At 47.3% G+C, this 22,223-nt stretch overlaps 2 protein-coding genes across 5 annotated transcripts in view; both read right to left on the minus strand.

Moving 5' to 3' along the window:
* LOC136588589 (keratin-associated protein 10-4-like) overlaps positions 1-22,223 on the minus strand; it is an 820,730-nt gene that overhangs the window by 365,336 nt on the left and 433,171 nt on the right. The gene's annotated exons all lie outside the window — the stretch shown is intronic.
* Positions 1-22,223, minus strand: part of LOC136614557 (uncharacterized) — an 88,675-nt gene that overhangs the window by 65,339 nt on the left and 1,113 nt on the right. The gene's annotated exons all lie outside the window — the stretch shown is intronic.

Genomic DNA, 22,223 nt, shown 5'->3' on the forward strand with positions numbered 1-22,223 from the left:
GTTTTGGACAGCTCCAGAATATGTGGCAAATATTGCCTCTATGGCCACACTGTCTCCAGCATCCGTTATCCGAGTCAGCGAAAGCTCTGGCCAGAGCTACTGGAGTGAAGTACCACCTGGTCAGGACCTTAATGTGAACCTCAAGAGTGTTGGAATTGATGGTTGCTTTATTGGCCCAAGTAAAGGCCGAAAGCCATTTATCAGGGGTGAATTTCCTCCCTAAGTCTTTCTCCCAGTTGAGAACGTGCGCAGGTTTTGTCGCCTTCATGTCACCTGAAAGCATATCATAGCAGGTTCTCACCAGGGATCTAGACGTCGGGGAAGGATTGTTTAAGACACTCAGAAGGTTGACCGGCATCCTCACCCTTTCAATTTTAGAGGAAAGGAGAAAAGATTGAATTTGAAGATATCTAAAAGCCTCCTCGGAGGGTAAGTCAAATGTCTCCTTTAGCGTTTGAAACGGGAGAATATCATCGTTCAGTAGCAGACTATTTAAGGTAGTAATACCCTTTCTTATCCATCTATCCAAGTGGATGTTGGGGATAAAAAATTCCAGGATGGAAATTGGTATGTGTTCAATTGTTTTAGTCATATGATGGTTGATACTCTGGGCCAGCCAGGACCAAGAATCCAGAGCTGCTTGCATGGGGGGGGGGGGGAGGGGGAATAGAATGGGGCTTATATATAGGAGGTGTTGTTGGGGAGAGGGAGGACAGTAGGGAAGCCAGAAGAAGAGAGCGGGTGGGTCTACCATCATTAAGCTGGGTCTCAATCTGGAGCCAACTTGGTCCAGGCCCAGATTTCAACCAGTGTCTAGATTGGTTGATGTTAGACACCTGTAGATATGACCAAAAATTTGGTACTCCCAGGCCTCCCTGTTTTCTATTGAGGAAGAGTATGGAAGCTGCGACCCTTGGCCTCTTACCTCCCCATAGGCAGTTTGAGAGTTGCTTTGGAAATTTGGAGACTTCCAGTTTGGGGATTGGAAGGGGGATTGTGTGAAAAAAGTAGAGGATTTTGGGGAGGATCAACATTTTATAAAGGTTGACTCTGCCCAGCCATGACGGTTCTCTCTTTGCGAGAGCTTCCAGCTCAGTCTGTAGGGTAGATAATAGAGGGGACAGGTTTGACGATAGAGTGTTGGACAATGGAGAGCAAATTTTTACTCCTAAGTAGGGAATGTTGTTTTCCCCCCATTGAAATGGGAACTCCTTTTGAATGCTAAGCTTTAGGGAGTTATCTATGTTTATGGCGAGGATTTGGGATTTGGCAATGTTTAATTTGTAGAAGGAGATTTTGCTGAATTCTTGAATTATGTTGTATACTTCTCTTAAGGGTGAAGTGGGGTCCGTGAGGAGGAGCAGGACATCGTCCGCAAAGAGACTTATCTTATGTTGCCTGGATCCGGCTGGGATTCCTCTGACATTTGTATTAAGTCTGATCGCCTTCGCCAGAGGCTCCATGATGAGCGTAAATTGTAGCAGGGATAGGGGACACCCCTGACGGGTGCCATTGGTGATTTGGAAGGCTCTAGAAAAGTCTCCTTCGAATAGCACTCTGGCTGATGGGAAACCATATAGCGCCCGAATGGCCTCGAGGATGTTTCCCCAGAAGCCAAACCTCTCCAGGGTGGCGAAGGCGAACCCCCAGTGAAGCCTATCAAAGGCTTTTTCAGCATCTAAAGCCAGTAGAATGGCTGGGGTGTGGCTCGCCTCTGCCATAGCTACGAGATTCAATACTCTTCTGGTGGCATCCGACGGCTGCCTTCCTCTGGTAAATCCCGCCTGATCACTATGAACTATTTGTGGAAGGATTTTTAGCAGGTGCTGGGCTAGTAGTTTTGAATAGAGCTTTGTGTCGCTATTTAATAGAGAGATAGGGCGAAAGTTCGCAGGCGAGTTCGGGGCCTTTCCCTGCTTGGGAATCGTAACTATAGTGGCACACAGCATTTCCCTCGGGAGAGCTCCCGTGGATGCCGCTTTATTGAATGTTTCAGCCAAACAAGGCGCCAGGTCCTGGGGCGAAGTCTTTGTAGTATTCATTTGAAAAGCCATCCGGACCTGGGGCCTTGTGTGCCTTCAGTGTTTTAATTGTCTCCAGAACCTCCAGACAAGAGACAGGAGAATTCAGCGATTTTAACTGCTCCTCCGTAATCTTAGGGAGGCTAACCCTTTCCAAAAAGCTGTTGATTTGTTGGGGATCTAGTTGAGGGGTGGAGTCGTCTCTGTTTAAATTATATAAGTTAGAGTAGAAGAGACTAAATTCGTCTGCTATAGCTTGGGGGTGAATTTTTTTCTTTTTCGATCCATCCTGTTTGATCAAGAATGGGATCTTAGAGGGCGCTTGGCGTTGTTTTATTATTCTAGCCATTAGTCTGGAGGGTTTGTTGTAAGCCGTGTAGTAGTTCATTTTTGAGAAGTTTAGAGTTTTGACATAGTCCTCAATTACTACCTGGCAAAGTTTATGACGAAGGGACATAAGTTCCATGTGAATCTCAATTTAAGGGGCGGCCTGCATATTCTGCTCCACTTTCGTGATTTGCTCAAGAATATTGCTAGTTTGAAGCTATTTCTTTTTCTTGTGGAGGGAGCTGATCTTGATCAGTATCCCTTTTATGTATGCCTTGTGCGCACACCATATGGAGAAGATATCCACGTCTGGATTCATATTGAGCGAAAAGAATTCAGCTAGGGATTCCTTAATCATTATCCTATATTCTCAAGAGAGAGACATTATTTCTCCAATTGCCATGGTTTGGGGGAGATTTAGATGTGTCAAACGTGAGAAAGATAGGCGAGTGGTCCGACCACGTTGTTTTACCTATATCTGCTTGCCTGACTCCCGGTAGGGTCCACTTATCAACCAAGAAGAGGTCGATCCTAGAAAAGGATCTGTGGCGAGGGGAGTAGTGGGTATACTTTCTGGATGATGAGTTGAGGCACCTATATACATCAAATAAGGACTGTCCATGGAGCCATGGTGTGAGCATGGGGGATAATCTGTTAACTGAGCTGGAGGAGTCAAGATTTCTGTCGGGGACAATGTTGAAGTCGCCGCAAACTATAAGTTTGCTTTTTTGAATTCTGCGTATCTTCTTTAAGATTCTATTTCAGAAAGAAATTTGTGAAGAATTTGGAGCGTAAAGGTTGACTAGTATTAGTAAAGTGTCATTAAACCTTCCCACCAGAATTATGAACCTGCCAGCAGGATCAATAATTTGGTCAATAATTGTTAAGTCAATGGTGTCTTTGATAGCAATTATAACCCCCTCTCTCTTCTTCTCGGCACAGGACAAGAAAATTTGGGGGAATTTTTTTGTGAGAGAACAGCGGATGCGCTGCACGAGCAAAGTGTGACTCCTGAAGGCATAGGATGTCAACCCTCTCATGGAGCGCATCTTTCCAAGTTGCTGACCTTTTGAAAGGGGAGTTTAGCCCTTTGGCATTAAGGGAACATATTCTCAACAACATTTTGCAGGAGGATGATACAGAATAAACTTATGAAATCCTAGGATTCTGCTGACTTTTAGTGAGGTGGGGGGGGGGAGAACAATAACGTGAACATTCGAAACAGGATTGTCTGGCCTTAAATGCCAGACAAAAAAGCTAAAAAATGTTTTTTTTCTGGTATAGAAAGTCCTTGGGAACATCCGTTCATGTAAAGCTGTTCTCGCAGGCATGGTATCCTGCGGAGGATTGGGGGTACAAATAGTTGCCTGACAGGTGAGAAAATTCAACCTCCAAATTTATGGAGAGTACTGTGGATCAGCGGGGTGGGTTAGCTTGCCGATTTTCCCCGAATGACTCTCGGGAGCGAGGGGGAGGCGATTTGCTCTGAGGGTCGTCAGAGATCTGGAGGCCCCAGGCTAGAAGAGACTTCTTTCCCTCTTCTGGCTTATTAAAAATATGCGTGATGCCTTCCTTGTGCAGAATAAGCTTGGTGGGGAAGCCCCACCTATAGGGGATCTTCTCTCTTCTGAGGGTTGTGAATATGCGGGAGAATGTTTTCCTCGCTTGGATAGTTGCGGCGGATAAGTCCACAAATAATTTGATGTTTGAAAATTGAGGAGGCAAGTCGATCATTTTTCGCGATGCGAACATAAGAGCCTCTTTGACATGAAAAAAGTGGATCCGCGCTATAACATCGCGTGGAATATTTTTATGTAAAAATTTTGGTTTCTGCAAACGATGGGCCCTATCAATAATTAGCTCTTGAGCTGGGGTGGAGGGGAGGAGCTTTTTCATTAATTGTGTTAGGAAGTCCTTTAAGTCTGCTGAACTGATCTTCTCTGAAATGCCTCTGAACTTCACATTGTTACGCCTATTGCGGTCCTCCAGATCCGCCATCTTGACTTTGATCTGGTCCACCTCCTCCTCTAGGGCATAGTGTGCGTCAATAAGCGTATTGTGCGATTTGGTCAGTTCGGCCATTTTGTTCTCTACATGTGAGGTTCTCTCCTCTATTTCAGATATGTTAGAGTTGAATGTAGATGAGAAAGCATGTAGGTCCTCTCTCATAGTACTCCTCAGGCCACTATCATTTCTTTTATGAAAGCCTCTGACGCAGGCTGGTCTGAGGTTGGGACCATGTCTAACAGTTCTGCAGCGTTGGAAGGGGTTAAAGCAGTGTTTGTTGCCTCCTTCAGCCTAGGTCGCCTCTTTTCAGGACTTGCAGAAGGAGAACGATAGTCTCCAGGGACCAACACGTGGCTGGACGCCATCTTAGCTAGGGGAGAGGTGCTGTGTGTGATGGTTGCTGAAGATTCACTCACCTCTCCTAGATCAAGAGGGCGGCATGCGTCTCTCCGGGCTGTGACAGGTCTCTCCGATGCCGTTTTCTGTCTCAGAGCAGGATCATCAGCAGCGCTGTCAGAGCCGTCTGTGGAGGAGAGGTGAGCTGCTGCCGGAGTTCTCCTGCCGCTCCGAGCCGACAAGAAATCAGCTACCGGCAGCGGTGAGGCTTTTGCGGTCCTGCCCCTTGTCATATCTGGACGCCGGGATGTTAGAGAGTTCGGGTGAGTCACCGAAGAGCAGAAGGGACCCGCCGATGCTTTAATCGTTGCTATGGAGGCTGAATACAGAGCGGAGCTCAGGGAATGGCGACCGTCTCTGTCTTTAGTCAGGCCACGCCCCCAAGTCCTGTACATTTTTGATTATGAAGAACCTGTCTGTGGATGTTGTGCTAGGGCTACCCTGGCTAAGGGAACACAACCCTGTAATTAACTGGGACACGTTGGAACTGGTCAAGTGGGGTTCTCGCTGTGACAGCCACGTGCGCCCAGTGGGGGTGGATGTCTCCACCTGCGGGGGAGTTGAACTACCTGACTACCTCTCCGAGTTTTCGGACGTCTTTTCTAAACAGCTATCAGAAGCCTTGCCTCCCCATAGAGAATGGGATTGTAAGATAGAGTTCATTCTGGGGGCCAAACTTCCTAAAGGTCGCATCTATAATGTTACGGTTCCGGAGAGGGAGTCTATGAAGGATTATATCCAGGATAGATGGCACGGGGGCACATCTGGCCCTCCGAGTCTCCAGTAGGGGCTGGTTTCTTCTTTGTGGAGAAAAAGGACGGGGGTCTCAGACCCTGTATTGATTACAGGGAGCTAAACAAAATCACCGTCAGGAACCAGTACGCCCTTCCGCTCATCCCTGACCTCCTCAACCAGGTCACCGGTGCCCAGTGGTTCTCTAAACTCAACCTAAGGGGAGCTTACAACCTCATTCGTATTCAGGAGGGGGATGAGTGGAAGACGGCGTTCAATACGCCCCTTGGTCACTTTGAGTACCTGGTCATGCCTTTTGGGTTGTGTAACGCCCCTGCTATTTTTCAAGGTTTCATGAACTCAGTTTTTCAGGACATCATGGGGGTGTTCGTCGTAGTGTATCTAGATGATATTCTGATTTTTTCCTCTGACTGGGAGACACACCAGGTACATGTTCAAACGGTCTTGACTCGACTCAGGGCTAACCAGCTGTTTGCTAAGCTTGAAAAATGTGTTTTTGGGGTGCAGAAGATAACCTTTTTAGGGTATATCATTACTCCATGGGATATTCAGATGGATCCAGGGAAGGTGAAAGCCATCATACAGTGGGCCCAACCAGTCACTCTAAAGGCCCTACAGCGCTTCTTGGGCTTTGCTAATTATTATCAGAAGTTCATTAAGAACTTCTCTGTGGTGGCTAAACCCTTAACGGATCTCACCAAGAAAGGGGTGGATGTGAGTATGTGGTCTCCTGATGCGTTGGCGGCCTTCGCTACCCTGAAGGCTGCCTTTTCCTCCGCACCCGTTCTTGACCTACCAGACCTGTCTTGCCCTTTTGTGGTGGAGGTGGATGCCTCTGAGTTTGGAGTAGGGGCTGTACTTTCTCAGGGGCCGTCTACCCTCACAAATCTTAGACAGTGCGCTTACTTTTCTAGAATATTTTCCCCTACTGAACAAAATTATGATATAGACAATCGTGAGTTACTTGCTATAAAACGGGCGTTCGAGGAGTGGAGGCATTTTTTGGAGGGAGCACGCCATCAGATCATGGTACTCACAGGCCATAAGAACCTTATATATTTAGATTCTGCTAAAAGGTTGAATGCTCGACAAGCTCGTTAGGCTCTTTTCTTTTCTCCTTTTAATTTTCTGGTTACTTACCGACCCGCTTCAAAGAATGTTAAGGCAGATGCCCTATCTAGGAGTTTTGGTATCCCGGAACCTCCTGAGTCAGAGCCTGAGACTATGCTTTCCCCTGGGGTGGTTCTCGCAGCTGTCTTCTCTGACCTTTCGCCGCTAATTCAGGCGGCACAGCAATCAGCCCCTGAAGCACTTCCAGAAGGCAAACTGTTTGTTCCTTTACCATTAAGGTTGAAGGTGTTAGAAGAGACGCATGCCTCGGTCCTTGCTGGTCATCCCAGTATCCGGGGAACTCAGGAATTACTTTCCAGAACTTATTGGTGGCCTCATATGAGTAGGGATGTTCGGGCTTTTGTCACTGCTTGTCCGGTGTGCGCCAGGGGGAAGAGTGTCAGGAGACGTCCTGAGGGGCCTCTTCTTCCCTTGCCCATTCCGTCCAGGCCCTGGGCACATCTGTCCATGGACTTCATCACAGATTTGCCGCCGTCACAGGGGAATACGGTCATTTGGGTCATTGTAGATCGGTTCTCCAAAATGGCACATTTCGTTCCTCTGAGCAAGTTACCAAGTGCCAAACTGCTATCTGACATGTTTATTAAGGAGGTGGTGCGGTTGCATGGAGTTCCTGGGGACATGGTCTCTGATAGAGGTGTACAGTTTGTAGCTCGCTTCTGGCGAGCTTTCTGCCGGAAATTGAATATTGGTTTGTCCTTTTCGTCTGCTTTTCATCCCGAGTCGAATGGGCAAACTGAGAGAATGAATCAAGAATTAATCCAAAACCTACGACTGTTCGTTTCTGATAATCAACATCTGTGGGTTAATTTTCTACCTCTCGCCGAGTTTGCCATTAACAACCATGTAAATTCGTCTTCTCATGTGTCGCCGTTCTTTTGTAATTATGGTTTCCATCCTCGATTTTCTTTTTCTGGGCCTCAGTTTCTGACATGCTGTCTGCGGACTCTGCCATTAATGAACTGTGCACAGTTTGGGCCCAGGTTCATAAGACCCTTCAGGGTCCCCAGGATAAACTTGGTCAAGCTAATAAAAGACGCACGATCTCTGCACCATTCGTGGTTGGGGAGCAGGTATTACTGGCCGCAAAAAATTTGAGACTCAAGGTCCCATGCCTAAAGCTGGCTCCCCGCTTTGTTGGTCCGTTCACCATCTCCCAGGTGGTCAATCCTGTTGCTTACAGACTATCTCTTCCGTAGTTGTGGAAGATTCATGACCTCTTCCACAAGGGGCTGCTGAAGAAATATGTAACCTCAGTTCTGCCCGCCCAGAGCCTGCCCTCTCCTACTCTTGTACAGGGGGAACTGGAGTATGAAGTAGAGCGTTTGATTGATGCTCGGCGTGTGAGAGGTATTTTACAATATCTGGTACATTGGAAGGGTTTTGGCCCTGAGGACCGTACATGGATTCCTGCCCGGGACGTACATGCACCACTGTTGTTTCGACGGTTCCACAGGGCCTTTCCCCTCAAGCGTGCTCCGGGCCATGGGGGTCCAGTGTCCCCCCCCGTAGATGGGGGTTACTGTAAGGACTGGCGGTTCGCCGATCCTCGTCACCTCCCCTGGCGGCCGAGCTCCTCCTCGCTGCCGGGTTGCTAGGGACGAGGTGGGTGTTGCCCCGCATCGCGTCCTCGGTATCATAGCAACCAGGCATGTGTCTCCTTTCCTGCCTCCTGCAGGGCTGGGGGCAGGTTCCCCAGTGCTGCTGGGTGCACTCAGCTGCTGTCAGACTCCCCTCCCCAATCTGCTGCTGGGGCTGGAGCTCTGAGAGCATTTAAACCTGCTTGTGTCTGCAGACCAGTGTCAGTGTTAGTTTGGTTCTCCTGCTACACCAGCGTACTTCGTGTTTTTGACTCCTGATATTGACTCTCTGCTTTTGACCTTACGTTGCCTTTGCCTGACCCTCTTGTACCGCGCACCCTCTCGTTGCTGGCCCGGATTGTCTCACTATCCTTGCTGTTGTTTGTTCCAGTGTCTGTCCATTTGTTAGTCCCAGTGTCCCCCTTCCTTAGTGAGTGTAGGGATCGTCACCCAGTTGTCGCCCTAGGGCCTAGCCCAGGTGGGCAAGTAGTTAGGGACTGGGGTTGCAGGTATTTTCAAGGTCTTCCAGTTTCCCGGCCCCCGAGTCCTGACAGGAGCTTTTTTAAAAGATTTCCATTGGCCCTAGCTACTGTAGTATGCAACATCCTGGATTTCCTGCCAACCTTATTGTTGCATGATGATCAGCAGTGCCTCCTGATGGCAGACTCAATCTAACGACCATTGTTCAGCATGATGAGTGAGGAACGGTAGCTGGTGCTGAGCCCACAGATATAGTAGAAATGTGCCTTTTTCATGCCTATGGAATTATAACTCTGCAATGCCATTTATTGGAAGGCAGCATTCCTGCAAGTTAATGTAAGACTTTTTAAACAAGCCTTGTAGTACTGACAGACAGATGTTTTGGAACGATTACCACTCAATGATGTGCGGCAGGATTCTGGATAGGCTAGTGAAAGGCATATAGAGGTGGTAGTTGTGGCTTCTGTTTCTTCCAGCACCCACAGAGTTACTGTGTCTGGTTCCTCCACCCAGCTGGTGGGCATATGCAATCATCCTCCTATTTAACCTCCCCAGACCTTTCCTGTGATGCCTTGGCATTTATTGTGCATTTCCAGGATTGATTTCTAGTTCTTTGTGTGCGCTTAGCTGGATGATTTTGTATTTGTGTGAATCCAGCTTTTTGTGTGTTCTTGCTGCTGGTTTGTACAAATTGTTTGCTTTCCGTCTCCCGTGTCTGTCTCCGCTGTATAGTACCATGCTCTGCTCTCACTGCTCCTATTCAGCAGCGGCACATGATCGATTATTCGAAATCTGAGTTGACTAACTGAATGACCATTATCGACAAAGTGTTTTGCCACTGGCAAATCCATTTTTTTTAGTCTTAATGGTGCTCTTGTGGTTAATGACTCTGTTTTTGACATCCCAGGTCGTCTACCCCAAATATGAAATACCGCATGGGCATGTAATGGTGGTAGGGGTGGTGATTAGAGATGAGCGAGCACCAAAATGCTCGGGTGCTCGTTGCTCGAGTCAAACTTTTTGTAATGCTTGAGAGCTCGTTTTGAGTAATGAATCATATTGAAGTCTATAGGAGGCTCAAGCATTTTTCAAGGTGACCAATGCTTTGCATAAGGGAGGTTGTGTGAATCATCTGAAAACATCAGAAAGTGATTGAAAGACCACAGAAACAGATAGGGAACGGCAGGGGCAGCATGGATGGGTGCATCTGAGGCTCCCAGGTTGCACTATTAAGCCAAATTGTGGGCAAGAGCCTGGTGGTCACCACCCTAACAATTTACTTGGGACAGACCATAATCAGCAAGGCAAACGCGCTGGCACATCTTAGCTAAGCACCACACTAGGTGCAATGAAGGCCAATCACCACCTGTGTCTTCTCCTGTGTTACATGGTGGCATTGCTGTCCAACAACCTGCATGAGCCTACATCCACAGCATACTCAAGTTCTTCCCTGTGCAGCGTTCAGCTGCCCTCATGCCACACGCTTGCTTGATAACCACACCACCCACATGTCTATTTATAAGTACGTCTTGGATGAGGAAAAACCGGAGACACACACTACAGAGGGTTGGCAGGGCCTGGCAGCACCCATATTTGAAATTGTGGGCGATAGCCCTCAATGCTGATCACAATTGCTGATAAATTAATGTACGATCATAATTTCAATCCCGTGCCACCTCCATCACAAAATTGTCAGGAGCCACAAACGTGGGCATAAAGGGGACTCAAATGCCAGTACTTCTACACATCTCCACAATACAGCCACGCATACTAAAACCAAAATTGGTTTAAAGCAGGAGGTGTCAACCAAATAGCCACCACTGGTATACAGTGACCCTGTGAAAGTCTCATTAAATCAGTTACGCTTCCTGTGAACGCTCGAATCCAGTATCTCGGATAACTGTAGTAAGTTGTAACACAAGATAACATGGCGACCAGCACTGATCCCCAGACTTACTGCCCTTACAACAACCTCACTGACAGACAACTGTGTCTAATTCTCAGCATTCGCAAATAGCTTTTGAGACAGTAATTGGAAGCCCCCACTCTCATTACCCTGAGTCTGTGAAAGTTCCAAATTTTAGCCATCGGTCACGACAAACTCCTCATTTGGCTGTGAAACCATTTTTTCAGACTCAGGGAGGGGACCCGAGAAGAGTTCTTGGGTATATGCCTGTTCATCATAATCTCTTCTTTTGCTGGAGTGACCAGGCTGGGAGGAAGGAGGAGCAGACAGAGGATTCAGAGATGCAGTGGCTTAGCTGGCATGAGTGGACTGCGTGGAAACTGGATGTTGGATAAAATACTGGAGGCGTTATTCCCTATCCACGTCAGCACCTGATCACAGTGTTCTGCTTTTAATAATGGTCTATCACGTGGACCTGCAAAATGTGAGATGAAGCTGGGGAGAGGAGATACGCGGTGCTTTACTAATCCCTTAGCAGCAGGCATTGTTTCAACCCACCCAGGACCTCGGCCTCTTCCCACACCCTCATTCTGACGCCCGCGTCCATGTCCACATCCTCGACCTCAGCCCTTACCCCTAGTCTTCATCATGTAGGATAAAAGATAGAGCAGGGCCAGAAAAAATTTAACCAGTATATACCACTGATCCCTACGGCTAATTCACCGCCCACATAGACTGGTAAATATGAGTGGCTTTGGGCAGTGCCAGAAAAAATTTAACCAGTCTATACTGCTGATACCTAGGCCTAATTCACCGCACATAGAGACTTGTAGATTTGAGATGCTTTGAGCAGGGCCAGAAAAAATTTAACCAGTGTATAGCGCTGATATCTTTGGCTAATTCACCGCCCACAGAGACTGGTAGATATGAAAGGCTCTATAAAGTGCCAGAAAAAATTACACCAGTGTATAGCGCTGATACCTAGGCCTAATTCACCGCACACAGAGACTTGTAGATTTGAGAGGCTGTGAGAAGGGCCAGAAAAAAATTAACTAGTGTATAGCGCTGATACCAATGGCTAATTCCCCACCCACAGAGACTGGCAGATAAAGTATGCTCTAACACAGCACCAACATACTGGTATAAAGCGTACACTTTGAGCCCACAAAAAAAAAAAAGAAAAGAAATGACAGGAGTTTTGTAAATTCCTATGTACTCTGTGTACACCCCTGGCAGTACACTGCATAAAATCTCTAATAGTGGGCAGAATACAGCCGGGATGCTTGAAAAAAAAATTGGGAACACTACTGGTCCCAACCAGCCAAAATGCTAATGCACACAATGAGTAGTCCTAATAAGGACTGTTGGGTTCTTGTAGTCAGGATCCCTGCCTAACTGCAACCTAATCCCTACACTAACACTTTCCCTAACACAGCAGCTCTATCCCTAGACTCTGCCAGCATGCGTATGAGGCGAGCCGCGGACGGCAACAGTTTAAATACTCGGCGGTCACCTGATCCCGCCATCCACTCACAGCTGTAGACGTGCAAAGGTCTGGCACGTCACAGCAGGAAGTGATAAAGCCTTCCCTGCATTTTTATTGGATAAAAAATAGCGCTAAACATGCAGGGAGGGGAAATGAAATTTACTCGAGCACCGTGGGGTGCTCGACTCGATTAGCGGTCATCTCGAGTACTCTAATACTCGATCGAGCATCAAGCTTGGACGAGAGTGCTCACTCATCTCTAGTGGTGATCGAAAAAGATGTTTGAAACTGAAAGAGTTCAAGTGGATTCATGAACTTGATGCCCTTCAGTCCGCTGGGCTTAATCTGGATTACAATTAGAGATGAGCGAACGTACTCGTCCGATCTTGATACTCGTTCGAGTATTAGCGTGTTCGAGATGCTAGTTATTCGAAACGAGCACCACTCGATGTTCGAGTTACTTTCACTTTCATCTCTGAGACGTTAGCGTGCTTTTCTGGCCAATAGAAAGACAGGGAAGGCATTACAACTTCCCCCTGCGACATTCAAGCCCTATACCACCCCCTGCAGTGAGTGGCTGGCGAGATCAGGTGTCACCCGAGTATATAAATCGGCCCCTCCCGCGGCTCGCCACACATGCTTTCTGACAGAGATCAGGGAAAGTGCTGTCTTGCTGGAGTTGCTATAGGGAGAGTGTTAGGAGTATTTTAGGCTTCAAGGACCCCAACGGTCATTCTTAGGGCCACATCTAACCGTGTGCAGTACTGTGGAGGCTGCTTTTTGCAGTGTTGCACTTTTTTTTTTTGTATATCGGCCGTGCAGAGCATTGCGCCCTGCAGTAATTATACATAGTCCAGGGCCAGTAGTGGTGGTGAGGCAGGGACAGAAGACATATTTATTAAATATAGGCAGCGGGCCTTTCCAAAAACATTTGGGAAAAAAAAATCTATTTGGGCTGCCTGTGACCGTCCTCAGTGTACTGGGTCTGTGCTGGGGGTAGTTGTCCTAATTCATACGCAGCCAGCTAAGTGTTACAGCAGGCTTGCGCAAAATTATTTCCTGGCTCTGCTGTGCGTTGCACATCACCGCTCAAGTCAGGGTGTGGGCACAGGCCGAGCCAGTGCGGTGGCCAGGGCTAGAGGCAGGGCCAGACCGAATAATCCACCAACTGTTTCCCAAAGCACCCCCTCGCGCCATGACACCCTGCAGAGGTCAAGGTGCTCTACGGTGTGGCAGTTTTTCACAGAGACGCCTGACGACCGACGAACTGTGGTGTGTAACCTTTGTCGCGCCAAGATCAGCTGGGGAGCCACCACCACCAGCATGCACAGGCATATGATGGCCAAGCAGCCCACAAGGTGGGACAAAGGCCGTTCACCGCCTCCGGTTTGCACCACTGCCTCTCCCCCTGTTCCTCAACCTGCCACTGAGATCCAACCCCCCTCTGAGGACACAGGCACTACCGTCTCCTGGCCTGCACCCACACCCTCACCTCCGCTGTCCTCGACCCCATCCAGCAATGTCTCTCAGCGCAGCGTCCAGACGTCGCTAGCGCCACTGTTTGAGCGCAAGCGCAAGTACGCCGCCACGCACCCGCACACTCAAGCGTTAAACGTGCACATTGCCAAATTGATCAGCCTGGAGATGCTGCCGTATAGGCTTGTGGAAACGGAAGCTTTTAAAAGCATGATGGCTGCGGTGGCCCCACGCTATTCGGTTCCCAGTTGCCACTACTTTTCCCGATGTGCCGTCCCAGCCCTGCACGACCACATCTCCCGCAACATTGTGCGCGCCCTCACCAACGCGGTTACTGCTAAGGTCCACTTAACAACGGACACGTGGACAAGCACAGGCGGGCAGGGCCACTATATCTCCCTGACGGCACATTGGGTGAATTTAGTGGAGGCTGGGACAGAGTCAGAGCCTGGGACCGCTCACATCCTACCCTCCCCCAGAATTGCGGGCCCCAGCTCGGTGCTGGTATGCTTCCTCCACTAAACCACCCTCCTCCTCCTCCAACGCAACCTCTGTCTCGCAATCAAGATGTGTCAGCAGCAGCACGTCGCCAGCAGTCGGTGTCGCGCGGCGTGGCAGCACAGCGGTGGGCAAGCGTCAGCAGGAGGTGCTGAAACTACTCAGCTTAGGAGAGAAGAGGCACACGGCCCACGAACTGCTGCAGCGTCTGACAGAGCAGACCGACTGCTGGCTTGCGCCGCTGAGCTTCCAACCGGGCATGGTCGTGTGTGACAACGGCCGTAACCTGGTGGCGGCTCTGCAGCTCTGCAGCCTCACGCACGTGCCATGCCTGGCCCATGTCTTTAATTTGGTGGTTCAGCGCTTTCTGAAAAGCTACCCACACTTGTCATACCAGCTCGGAAAGGTGCGCCGGGTCAGCGCACATTTCCGCAACTCCAAGACGGAAGCTGCCACCCTGCGGACCCTGCAACATCGGTTTCATCTGCCAGTGCACCGACTGCTGTGCGACGTGCCCACACGGTGGAACTCTACGCTCCACATTTTGGCCAGGCTCTATGAGCAGCGTAGAGCTATAGTGGAATACCAACTCCAACATGGACGGCGTAGTGGAAGTCAGCCTCCTCAATTTTTTGCAGAAGAGTGGGCCTGGTTGGCAGCCATCGGCCAGGTCCTTGGAAACTTTGAGGAGTCTACCCAGATGGTGAGTGGGGATGCTGCAATCATTAGCGTCACCATTCCTCTGCTATGCCTCTTGAGAAGTTCCCTGCAAAGCATAAAGGCAGACGCTTTGCACTCGGAAACGGAGGCGGGGGAAGACAGTATGTCGCGGATAGTCAGAGCGCCCTCATGTCTATATCTCAGCGCGTTGAGAAGGAGGAGGAGGACCATAAAGAGGAGGGGGAAGAAACAGCTTGGCCCACTGCTGAGGGTACCCATGCTGCTTGCCTGTCATCCTTTCAGCGTGTATGGCCGGAGGAGGAGGAGGAGGATCCTGAAAGTGATCTTCCTACTGAGGACAGCCATGTGTTGCGTACAGGTACCCTGGCACACATGGCTGACTTCATGTTAGGATGCCTTTCTCGTGACCCTCGCGTTACACGCGTTCTGGCCACTACGGATTACTGGGTGTACACACTGCTCAACCCACGGTATAAGGAGAACCTTTCCACTCTCATACCCGAAGAGGAAAGGGGTTCGAGAGTGATGCTATACCACAGGACCCTGGCGGACAAACTGATGGTAACATTCCCATCCGACAGCACTAGTGGCAGAAGGCGCAGTTCCGAGGCCCAGGTAGCAGGGGAGGCGCAGAGATCAGGCAGCATGTACAGCGCAGGCAGGGGAACATTTTCCAAGGCCTTTGCCAGCTTTCTGGCTCCCCAGCAAGACTGTGTCACCGCTCCCCAGTCAAGGCTGAGTTGGCGGGAGCACTGTAAAAAGATGGTGAGGGAGTACGTAGCCGATCGCACGACTGTCCTCCGTGACGCCTCTGCCACCTACAACTACTGGGTGTCGAAGCTGGACACGTGGCCTGAACTAGCGCTGTATGCCCTGGAGGTGCTTGCTTGTCCTGCGGCTAGCGTCTTGTCAGAGACGGTGTTTAGTGCGGCTGGGGGAATCATCATGGATAAGCGTACCCGCCTGTCAACCGACAGTGCCGACAGGCTTACACTCATCAAGATGAACAAAGCCTGGATTTCCCTAGACTTCTCTTCTCCACCAGCGGACAGCAGTGATACCTAAGCAATACGTAGGCTGCACCCGCGGATGGAAGCATCGTTCTCTATCACCATCATAAACGGGGACATTTTTGCTTCATCAATCTGTGTATAATATTCCCCCTCCTCCTCCTGAAACCTCACGTAATCACGCCGAACGGGCAATTTTTCTTAGGCCCACAAGGCTCAGTCATAATTTTTCTAAACAATTTTTATACGTTTCAATGCTCATTAAAACGTTGAAACTTGCACCTGAACCATTTTTTATTTTAACTGGGCTGACTCCAGGCCTAGTTACCAATTAAGCCACATTAACCAAAGCGATTAATGGGTTTCACCTGCCCTCTTGGTTGGGCATGGGCAATTTTTCTGAGGTACATTAGTACTGTTGTTTTATTGAGATAAGATTAAAATACAAAAAAAGGGCACAACACTAACGAACATACATGAGCCAGGTGAGATAAACCACAGAAGATAATAATACCTGTGGTAACCTGGATTGTGACACTCGATGAGTATTTATATCTAAAATAACATACTCTCCACAAAGCGAGACTTGAATAGACCCTCAAAAAATACAGGGGGAGGGGGGGGGGAGAATTGTGGGCTCGTTTGATTGTGATTATAGATGAGCCTTATGGAGTCCTTTTAGGATCTCCAAACCCCACTCAACCCCTGTAAGGGAACGTGTTGGATGGATATCGATTTTATGATCTACATCGGGTATAGATAGCCCGATGCAGGTACATAAATTAATTTTTTTGGGGGGTCCTATAAGGACAATATTTGGCACGGTGCTATGATGCAATAACCAGGTACCAGTGCTCATGGACCAACCCAAAGTACACGATTTGCAATGAAGTAGCTAAGGGTCAATTAGAGCTCAATATCTTGTAGTGGAAGTGTGTTTTCTCCAGGTATTAAGCACGAGACTGTAAATAGCCAGGAGACAGTATATGTACAGTTATACTTTCTCCTCTGTATGCTGAAAACAGCTGAAAAGTAGTAATGCAGTAATGATATCTGCTTTTTTTGTATTTTAATCTTATCTCAATAAAATTATAGTTTTAGTACTAGTCACGTCTGTGAATTGGGCCTTAAATTACCTAGTTTGACTTTACTGCCTACCCTCTGAGAATTTTACATTAGTACTGTTGGTACACCAACACCCTCGCCTACAGTGTAATCCAATTAATTTTTTGCCCACCTGCATTACAGCTGACGTTACATCAGCTATGCTCCGCACTGCAATGGGATATATTTATGTACCGCCGGTGGGTTCCAGGGAGCCACTCATGCTGTCGGTCCACACGGAGTTGTAACTACATGTGTCCACTTCTAAAGAACCCCAGTCTGACTGGGGCATGCAGTGTGGGCCGAAGCCCACCTGCATTAAACATGACATTACCTCAGCTGTGATGGGCAATGCTATGGGATTTATTTATGTACCGCCGGTGGCTTCCTGGCACCCACCCATGCTGTCGGTCCACACGGAGTTGTAACTACATGTGTCCACTTCTAAAGAACCCCAGTCTGACTGGGGCATGCAGTGTGGGCCGAAGCCCACCTGCATTAAACATGACATTACCTCAGCTGTAATGGGCAATGGTATGGGATATATTTATGTGCCGCCGATGGCTTCCTGGTACCCACCCATGCTGACGGTCCACAGGGACTTCACAATAGGGAGTTGCACCTGCCTGTGTCTATGAATTAGAAAGCCCGGTCAGGTTGGGGCATGCAGTGTGGGATGAAGCCCACCTGCATTTAATCTGATGTTAGCTCTGCTGTCCAGGGCACTGCAATGGGATACATTTATGTACAGCCGGTGGGTTCCAGGGAGCCACCCATGCTGTGGGTGCACACGGAATTCCCATTGCGGAGTTGTACCTGCCTGTGACTATTTATAAAAAACCGCGGTGCGATTGGGGCATGCAGACACCTTGACAGAATGAATAGTGTGTGGCACATAGGTTCCCCATTGCTATGCCCACGTGTGCAGCTCCTGATGGCGGTGGCACAGGATTATATTTCTCATTGCTTCTGTACAGCATTGTGGGCTGTCGCCCCGCCCCTTTTAAAGAGGGTCGCTGCCTAGCCGTGCCAACCCTCTGCAGTGTGTGCCTGCGGTTCCTCCTCATGGCAGACACACTTACAAATAGACATGAGTGTGGCGTGGCATGAGGGCAGCTGAAGGCTGCACAGGGACACTTTGGTGTGCGCTGTGGACACTGGGTCGTGCGGGGGGGGGGGGGGAGGGGGTTGGGCAGCATGTAACCCAGGAGAAGTGGCAGCGGAGTGTCATGCAGGCAGTGATTTTGCTTTGTTGGAGGTAGTGTGGTGCTTAGCTAAGGTATGCCTTGCTAATGAGGGCTTTTCAGAAGTAAAAATTGTTGGGAGGGGGGGCACTCTTGCCGCTTTTGTGGCTTAATAGTGGGACCTGGGAACTTGAGATGCAGCCCAACATGTAGCTCCTTGCCTGCCCTATCCGTTGCTGTGTCGTCCCCATCACTTTCTTGAATTGCCCAGATTTTCACAAATGGAAACCTTAGCGAGCATCGGCGATATACAAAAATGCTCGGGTCGCCCATTGACTTGGGGTTCGTTATTCGAAACGAACTCTCGAGCATCGCGAAAATTTTGTCCCAAGTAACGAGCACCCGAGCATTTTGGTGCTCGCTCATCTCTAATTACAATGCATTATCTTTCATATAAGGTTCCATATTTTATTGTGTTTTTTGGTTTTATTGCAGATCTACAGCAGGAATTCTTCATGTCGTAGTGTGCTGGACTCTCACCCTTTATGTATTTTTTATCTTACATTTTGTCATTTGGGATTGTCTATATGTATTTACGTATTAATAAAAATGTACTGCACATATGCATTTAGTGGCTTGTTATATATATCGCAGCTCAGCCTGCAGCAAAAAGATGTGATCTCGCACAATTTGGAAGATCCGCGTACATGCTGTTCATGCATTTGACTCTGTAATGGCGCTTTCAAGCATCATTTACTTGGAGAAGTTTATGCCAGCATGCTACTTGCCAGTCCACGCCTGTATCATCATCTACAACATCTGTGATTTCAGGTGATTTTTAATTGTGTCTGATTATGTGAATGGTGATTGGTTTACTGTTGTTATATATTGCATGTCTTTGGTTTATGTAAGATAACTTGACAAAGGCTGTGTTTGACAGCCAAAACGTTGTTATCATGTGGATTTAATACAGAAGAAGATTAATATTTATTTGTACCCTCCTACTGCTCGGACTTCTAATTTCATATATCTGGCTCATGGATTCATGGTCAAGGGTCTGTTACTAGGTATGCAGGGTCACTGAAGCCTCCCACCTATGGTGTTACATTGTGTACTGCTGACTTTTTTTCTATTTACATTAGAGCATGCTGATGGGAATGGGAGCAAACCCAATGATTTCATGGAGCAAATGCATCGTGCTGAGGCATGCGCAATTGTGCATCCATCCATCAGAAAGAGCCCTAAGTGAAGGCAGCAAGCTTGACATTTTTTCAGAAGGCTGTGTGCTCTCACTTCCTTAGTGATAAGTCTATGCACACTCCCTTCTGAAGAGTCACGCTGGTGTGCAAATGCTGACTTTGCTGCAGACATCATAGGAACAGGGGACCAGGTGAGGATGAAACAAGCTCCCGAACACCCCGTCTCCTAAACTATCAGCTCCATAATGTAGTTAATGGTGTTTATAGTTGATAACATGTCCCTTTATTAATGCCAGAATAACTCCCGGTGACAGCGAGGTATGATCCTACTGTGGTGCACGTAGCGGTCATACAGGTACTGTACACGTGCACACTTTTACACAAACATTAATGCAGACGCTGGTTTTCACATGCATGCACACATAGTAACATAGTATGTAAGCCGAATGAAGACAATGTCCATCTAGTTCAGCCTGTTTATCCTCCTATGTTGTTTATCCAGAGGAAGGCAAAAAACCCCAAGAGGCAGAAGCCAATTAGCCCTTTTGGGGGAAAAATTCCTTCCCGACTCCCTAATGGCAATCAGACTAATCCCTGGATCATCCCCTAATAAATCCTATCTGCCTGTATACCCGGATTAACAATTAACCTAAGATTTATATCCTGTAATATCCTTCCGCTCTAGAAAGACATCAAGTCTTTTAAACTCCTCTATGGATTTTGCCATCACCACGTCCTCGGGCAGAGAGTTCCACAGTCTCATTGCTCTTACAGTAAAGAACCCTTTTCTGTGTTAGCGATGAAACCTGCTCTTTTCTAGACATAGCGGATGCCCTCTTGTTACTGTCGCAGTACTGGGTATAAACAGATCATGGTAGTGGCTTATTCACAAAGCCCTATTGTTGGTCCAGCAGCTGTTCTTGTACTTCATGGACCCACTTTGCACATGAACTGATGGTTTATATGAAAGATGCTGCATGTTGTATTTTTTTCCATACTGCGGATGAGAATTGGACATGCAGATTGAACTGAATAAGGATAGATGTTTGTGTGCTGGCCAATGTGTGTTAACTTGTGTGTGTATCTATCTATCTATATATATATATATATATATATATATATATATATATATATATATATATAATGGTCATGTGAATCCTGCTTTACAAGTTTACTTGTACACATGCAGAAATACATTTAAATCCAATCTTGGATTTAAATGTATATACTTCTATATACCCAGAGACACTTTTATACTCATAACTCTATATACAAGCCCTGTTTCACACCTGTAAATGTGCAATTGCTCTAATATATATGTGTTAGCTGCCTCATCTTGTGATAACCTCACTTAATGGCCTTCAGGTGCTGAAACTGTGCCCCCCCACCCCTTTTTTAAGCAAGGCTCCACAGTAGCATATGTCCTGATAATTGTGGCATAATGCAACATTTCTTGTGCTATTTTGGGAATTTGGAACACTTGGATGCAGCTTTAATGACCAGGAGTGCTGATTGGTAGATCGCCTGTCACTGCCAGGCTCCTCTCCAATGAAGAAGCTCTCCTGTTCAGCAATGCCTGCCTTTACAATGTGCAGCTTGGAGCAGCATAGCCCTAAAGAGTTTTCGATAGTTGCCGCATCTTGTTGTGTTTTTATTCTGACCTATCCCTCTGGACACATTAAGGAGGCAGGACCCATGTTAGGGGAAGATGGGGTGCATTTGTTAGAATCTCCTCTCAGGCTACAATAAAGAGTCTGTATGTTGGTTTGAAGGCCCACTAGGAATTTCACAGATTTCCTGATTTGCTAATCTGAGTCTGTGCTACAAGAAATGTACTATACGGGAATTTTTGAAGTCAGTTTTGCGGGAGGCGACATTATCTGAGATTTATTTTATAAAATGTCTTACTATGTTGGTAAATTTGTTGCATCTTTTAAATGTCTATTAGATGTTTCTGTAATTTTTATGCCTCGCATCTATTGGACTAAGATTTTGCAAAAACGTAGCAACTTCTAAAAAGTAGCAAGTGATAAATGGCCAAGCAACAAGCCACACCCATTTCCTATTCCAGTTTCTAAACCTGGTGTGCAAAGCACAAATGCCTTTTATTTCTGGTGGAAATGGCTGATACGTGTATCTCACAACTGATTAGACATTGTTTTGGAGCAAAATATCACTGACACAAGGTGTAGATACATAGATAAATATGGCCTCTGCATTTACACACTGTAAGGGAGAATTGTTGATATTGGGGCACATTAATTACTGATGAGGCACCAAATTCTGCAAAAGGACCAAAGTACACGAATATATGTACACATTACTGTACTTTGTGCATTCACTAATCGATTTCACCTTGGAGCGGGACACAGCCACAGGTTGATTTACCTGTTTCTTAGTCCAATTAGCTTCAGATGTGTTCTTTTTCCTGTGGGATTGTGCAGCGTCTTGTGCAATTTTATTGGGTGTCACTTCTATAGGGATTTTTGTTGTGCGAATGTGAATAAAAATAGAGCATGCTGCATGAAATCAATGGTTTATATTCTGTGTGTACTGCTCACACATATTTTACTGTCACTGACTTAAAAAAAATGTCTAGAAAATGGAACTGGGTTTGAGGTCTGTAAGGTTTTTAGACAGATTTAAAAATTGCTGATGTCAGATAAACCTTAGTTTGGCACAATCTCGCTCCAGAATCTGGGTGGCACAGAAAGTGGCTCCATATCTCTAGACATATTTAAAGATGGAACAAATTAATCAGCATAATTGAAAAGATGACACATTTGTTGCAATGTGAACTTGAGAAGGAAAAGAAGCTACCAGAAAACTGGCATAAAAAATAACCCTTATGATAAGTTTTGCCTATTTTCCTGAATGTAGACAGAATGTAGACATAATCTAGAATATAAAGTGCATCAAACTTATCCCAGTGGTGCCAGCTGTATAGTGAATATGGGACCTATTACTGGATATGTTAGGTACTT

This window comes from Eleutherodactylus coqui, chromosome 1 (assembly GCF_035609145.1).
Source record: "Eleutherodactylus coqui strain aEleCoq1 chromosome 1, aEleCoq1.hap1, whole genome shotgun sequence".
NCBI lineage: Eukaryota > Metazoa > Chordata > Amphibia > Anura > Eleutherodactylidae > Eleutherodactylus > Eleutherodactylus coqui.